We start from the raw sequence: 6,826 nt of genomic DNA, 5'->3' as shown, positions 1-6,826 counted from the left end.
TAGCATTCTATCTTTCAAAATATAAAGTTGTTGTAATGCATGTATAAACTAAACTGTTCTTAAATTATTCTTGTCTATCTTAGACTCTACACCAAAAATCTATGCTTTCATAAACAAGTGATTCTTTTTCTAGGTATTTCTAAACAAACAAGACACACTTTTTGAAAACTATAATAGGTAAAGTTTTACGAACAGATTTCTAACTCTTATGTACTAGAAACATATATTTCAAGAAGTTTACTTTCGTATACAAGAACAAACGTAACATTTTAACAAGTAGATCTGTTTTTATACCACGGTTTTGTGAGACACTAACTTCATGTACGTTCGAGTACACCTTTCAAATCCTGTATTATATACCAGAATCCCTTGGAGGGGGAGCATGGTGTTTGTGTATAGATCTATACGGGCTTGACAACCCGCGCCCTGACTGTTAGCTGCAGTCTACCGTTTGGGGTGACAAACGTCATAACATTCCAACGCCTGAAGAACGTTGTGTATAGGCATTCCGAGTCAATAGTATGGTTATAAAACTCACAAGGGGTATTAAAAATGCATTGATTTACAAGGTTTTCAAACTCATTGGTTATTTTACATTTACATACATTTTGGAAACAAACATTGGTCTTGAGTGAAGGCTACTTTTATACTAGTAGAAAATATAGGATTTTCTAAACACAAACAAACAAAGATAAAACATTTCATTTCATTCAAACATTGTCACTTAAATACTTATGAAATTCACCAGCTTAAATGCTGATCTACTCTTTCAAAATTACTTGTATGTCCCAGGAAATCAGTAATTCCAGGTATTCATTACGCTTTTGATGAAGGGATGCTGCGGCGCCAGTTTAATCTCGTATTTTTGACATCATATTGTAATTGAGTTTTGAACATGTAACTTTTGACAAATGTAAACTTTCAATTATATATATGATGGTTGTATTGCTTTCTTTACTATGTATTCATTTGTTACGTTACCACATGAAGTCATCCGCCCCCGAACGTTTCCGCCGTTCCGGTTTGGGGGTGTGACAGATTGGTATCAGAGCAATGTTTATAGTGAACTAAGTATATCGAACCACATAAGATATACAAACTATAAATGCTTAAGGGACTAATACTCTCTGACAAAACAAATTTTCTTTTTACACTTAAGCAGCATTTCGTTCAACTTAAATTGATAGTTCATTTAAGTACAATTACATGCATACCACAAACTATTTTCATGTTATACAACTATACAAGTATTTAGACAAGTTGACACTACGATTGAGACTCGATATATGTAATCAGATTTTGGACAAATATAGCGTGATCAACTATATTTGCCCAAGATTGGACCAACGTATATCGAGGAATGATCGTAGTAAGCAACAAGTCAAACCTTACCAAACCATTACAAGAATCAAACACAAGAATTTAAATACTATAGGAGTATTTGCTATCTAAACTAGTTTAACTTACATGTTTTACATGTTCTGACTTTATTCAATTCTTATAACCCTATTTCTCGTACAGTCAAATGGCTGGATTTCACCACCCTGGCGACCCATACTTTCCCAACCAAGGCAACGGAGGATGGATCGAAGATGATCCCGAAGAGGACGAGGAACCCATAGAAGTGGGTGATGACTCCGGTACTGACTCAGAGCCGGAAGTTATCGATCCACCACCCATTCAACCTCCCGTCTTCGTAAGGAACTTTCAAGGACCGACTCCCGTCTGGGGAAGTCACCTCCACCATTGGAGCCAACAGCAGAACCCACGCCCTCCCTACGACATGTGCCGGGACTTCTATGATGTCTGCGGCGGAGGTTCGGCTGATCGAGCACTCCCGGTAATGGTGGGTAAGTTAGCCAATCAGTCCTATCAGTCTGGAGTTCAAGCTAGCCGACTCCGGGATATCAATGTGGAAGTGCAGGTTCACACTTCGGACATCCGTAGGCTGGACAAGATGCAAGACAACGCTCAATTCCAAACCGAAGCGTTTCAAGCGCAAATGATTGCAGCCCTCGCTGAACTCAGGGATCAACAAGCCGCTTTCGATAGGCGTCTAATGGAGTCAAAGCAATCAGATGCGGAGTCAAGCTCCAAGCGCAACCTTCGACGCAAGTAGTGCTTGTCAAGGACTCAAATTTTGTTATAGCTTAGGACCTCGGCTAAAAGTCTTTAAATTTCTCGAACTTTGTAATCGGAGACCCTTTTAGGGGTCAAATTTTCATGATCGTTGTAGCAACTTTTATATTAATATAAGTGGCACTATTACTACTATGTTAAGTATTTCGTTCGAACCTTGAATGGTCTTTGTGAACCCAAATACTTGTTTCATACCTTCAGTCTTACAAATAACTTTCATTCTTCTATTTTAAGACTCATACTATCATCTGTTGTTGAACTATAGCGATTTAGTTCATGAGACACACACATTTTCTATTCTATGAAATTCTTATCCTTGTCTTTTCAACCTATAGTTGAAGGATGCCTCTGTGTAGGAATCCAAGGCGAAACAACGGTGAGGAAGCACCTATACCACCACCACCTCCACCACCCCAATTTGATGCTGTTATGTTGCAAGCAGCAGTCACCGCAGCGGTAGCAGCTGCCATGTCACAGATCAATAACTCGAGTACTAATGGCTCGGGATCTGGCACACACCTATCCAACCATGGCGAGAGTCATGGACCACCTCGAGAATGCACCTATAAGGACTTCACTAATGCCAAGCCCCGAATGTTTTATGGTACTGGTGGTGTGATGGCCCTGAGGCAGTGGATTGAAAGGACGGAGGCAGTCTTTGAAATCTGCTCCTGTCCCGAGCATAGCAAGGTCAAATTTGCAACTTTCACCCTTCTCGATAAAGCTTTAACTTGGTGGAATGGCCACGATAAAGTACTTACCCTAATCGTGGCAAACTCCATAAGCTGGGAGGGCTTGAAGGCCATGATGATGAGAGAATACTGCCCACGGGGAGAAATTCAAAAGCTTGAACACGATCTATGGACTCTCGGAATGGTAGGTCGGTACATCGCTACTTATACCAACAGATTCTGCGAGCTGGCAATCCTTTGTCCAGATATGATTGCTCCCGAGAGCAAGAAAATAGAAAGGTACATCTGGGGACTGACGCCCCAAATGCGGTCAAGCGTGTTAGCTTCTAAACCTGACACCTTTGAAAGTGCTAAGGAACTGACACAATCTCTGATCGACTACGGAGGTCATCTGAACTCAACCACTTCTACACCAGCACCACAGAAAGGAAACAACAACAACAACTACAACAATAACAACAACAACAACAATGGCAGGAAGAGAGCGTGGATTAAAGGGAAGGGTGGGTCTTCCCAAGAATCCGCAAAGAAGCAACTGGTGTCAGTAAATGCTGCCACTGTACCTGCTACAGCCCCTACAAATACCTACCCAACAAAGCCTTATATAGGTAACCTCCCAAAATGCACCAAATGCAATTACCACCACCATGGACCTTGTCGAGATATGCAGTGCGCCAACTGCAGCAGGAAAGGACACACAGCCTGTTTCTGCAAGGAACCCGCAAAGCCGATCACTCAAGTTCCTGGTGCGGGTGTAGGGCAGGCTTGCTACGGTTGTGGCGAGGTAGGCCACTACAAGAGAAACTGTGCTAAGGCAGCAGGCACCAGAGGTGTGGGACGAGTTTTGGCAATAGGCCACGACGAAGCTGTAGCTGACCCAACTATAGTTGTTGGTACGTTCCTTCTCGATAATTCATACGCATGCATATTATTCGATAGTGGAGCGGAGAGAAGCTTCGTGAGTCAAAACTTTATTCATTTACTTAAACCTAAACCTAGCAAGTTAGAAAAATCATTCACTGTAGAGATGGCCAATGGAAAAACCGAAAATACTAATTGCATATACATGGGCTGTACGTTAACATTAGACGGCCATTCTTTCCCAATCAACCTCATGCCGGTTCAAATTAAAAGTTTCGACGTCATAGTCGGCATGGATTGGTTGAGTCTTCTTCGTGCCGACATCATGTGCTTTGAGAAAGCAGTCCGTCTTAACCTCCCTAACAACGAAACATTAGTTATCTATGGCGACAAATCTAGTACAAACCTTCGCATCATTTCGTGCATCCAAGCTCGAAAGTGCTTGCGGAAGGATTGTCGAGCATTCCTAGCGCACATCGTCGATACAAGTCAAGAACTAAAGGACATCAAGAACATCTCGGTAGTACGCGACTTTCCCGATATCTTTCCAGAAGAACTACCAGGATTACCACCGCAATGCCAAGTCGAGTTCAGAATCGACTTAATTCCAGGAGCTACCCCAGTAGCGAAGTCGCCTTATCGTCTTGCACCAGCAGAGATGCAGGAACTTTCCAGTCAACTTAATGAACTCCTTCACAAGGGATTCATAAGACCAAGTTTCTCACCTTGGGGAGCACCGGTCTTGTTTGTAAAGAAGAAAGACGGATCGTTCTGTATGTGCATCGACTACAGAGAGCTGAAAAAACTTACTGTCAAGAACCGCTATCCTCTACCCCGTATCGACGACCTATTCGATCAACTTCAAGGGGCAAACTACTTCTCCAAAATAGATCTAAGATCCGGATATCACCAATTACGAGTTCTAGAGGGGGACATTCCAAAGACAGCTTTCCGAACTCGTTATGGACACTACGAATTTGTAGTGATGCCGTTCGGATTAACCAATGCACCAACAGTATTTATGGACCTAATGAATAGGGTATGCCGCCCTTACTTGGATCAGTTCGTCATCGTCTTTATCGATGATATACTTATCTACTCTCGAAGTGAGGAAGAGCATAGTCGGCACCTACGAAAAGTCCTAGAAACACTGCGAACGGAGAAACTCTATGCGAAGTTCTCTAAATGCGAATTTTGGATTCGAAGAGTCGAATTTTTAGGTCACGTTGTTAGCGAGAAAGGTATACACGTGGACCCCTCCAAAATTAAGGCCATCGAGAACTGGTCGGCACCAAAGACACCTACAGAAATTCGTCAATTTCTAGGTCTAGCTGGCTACTATCGCAGATTCATAAAGAACTTTTCGAGCATTGCGAAACCTCTTACTACATTAACCCAGAAAGGTGTGGCCTTTGACTGGGAAGCGAAACAAGAGAAGGCATTCCAGACACTAAAGCAGGCCTTGTGCACCGCACAGATTCTATCCCTCCCCGAAGGGATAGAAGACTTCGTAGTGTATTGCGATGCGTCAAATCAAGGACTTGGTTGTATTCTTATGCAGAGAGGGAAGGTTATAGCTTATGCCTCCCGACAGCTTAAGATACACGAAGTGAACTATACGACACACGATCTTGAGTTAGGAGCAGTGGTATTTGCTCTGAAGATCTGGAGGCACTACTTATACGGAACAAAGAGTACTATTTTCACCGATCACAAGAGCCTTCAACACATTTTCGATCAGAAGGAACTCAACATGCGACAACGACGATGGGTTGAGTTACTGAATGACTACGAATGCGAAATTCGTTATCGTCCTGGCAAGGCCAACGTAGTAGCCGACGCCCTCAGTCAAAAGGAATACACTGGTCGGAGGGTCAAATCTCTGACCATGACTATCCATTCCCACTTATCCACACAAATTAAGGAAGCACAAATGGAAGCTTTGCAACCTGAAAATGTGGCAGGTGAATCCCTACGAGGAATGGAGAAGAATCTAGAAGTCAAGGGTGGCGGAGCCTACTATCTCATGGACCGAATCTGGACCCCAAAACATGGTGGTTTCAGAAACGTAGTCATGACTGAGGCCCACAACTCAAGATATTCCGTTCACCCGGGTTCAGATAAAATGTATCCGGATCTTAAGAAACTGTACTGGTGGCCTAACATGAAAGCAGAAATTGCTACCTTCGTGAGTAAATGTCTTACTTGCGCTAAAGTTAAGGTCGAGTATCAGAAACCATCAGGATTACTACAACAACCAGAGATACCAGAATGGAAATGGGAGCGGATTACTATGGACTTCATAACCAAGTTACCCAAGACGACAAGTAGACTCGATACCATATGGGTCATTGTCGACAAATTGACCAAATCCGCACATTTCCTACCCATCAAGGAGACTGACAAAATGGAGAAGCTTACAAGAACTTACTTAAGGGAAGTAGTGCGACTGCATGGTGTTCCGATATCCATTATCTCCGATCGAGATAGTAGATTCACTTCAAGATTCTGGCAGTCACTACAAAGTTCCCTGGGAACTAGGCTAGACATGAGTACAGCCTACCACCCACAGACAGACGGACAAAGTGAGAGAACAATACAAACTTTAGAAGACATGCTGAGAGACTGCGTGATTGACTTTGGAAAGGCATGGGATATTCATTTACCCCTTGTCGAATTTTCATACAACAATAGTTATCATACAAGCATAAAGGCTGCTCCGTTTGAAGCCCTCTATGGTCGAAAGTGCAGATCCCCTCTGTGCTGGACTGAAGTTGGCGATACCCAGTTAGCTAGAGGAAGAGTTCCTGAAAGCACTCTCACCGGTCCGGAGATCATACGTGAAACAACAGAGAAGATCGTTCAGATTCGTGAACGATTGAAAGCCTCAAGAGACCGACAGAAAAGCTACGCTGACCAAAGGAGGAAACCTTTGGAATTCCAGGTAGGAGACCACGTCTTATTAAAGGTCTCACTGTGGAAGGGTTTAATACGATTTGGAAAGCGTGGGAAACTAAATCCAAGATACATAGGGCCTTTCGAGATTCTTGCCAGAATCGGCCCTGTGGCTTACAAGCTTAACCTACCGCGCGAACTTAGTAACATCCATCCAACCTTCCACGTCTCAAACTTGA

The sequence above is a fragment of the Lactuca sativa genome, chromosome 1 (assembly GCF_002870075.4).
Source record: "Lactuca sativa cultivar Salinas chromosome 1, Lsat_Salinas_v11, whole genome shotgun sequence".
NCBI lineage: Eukaryota > Viridiplantae > Streptophyta > Magnoliopsida > Asterales > Asteraceae > Lactuca > Lactuca sativa.
This window is presented reverse-complemented; position numbering follows the sequence as displayed.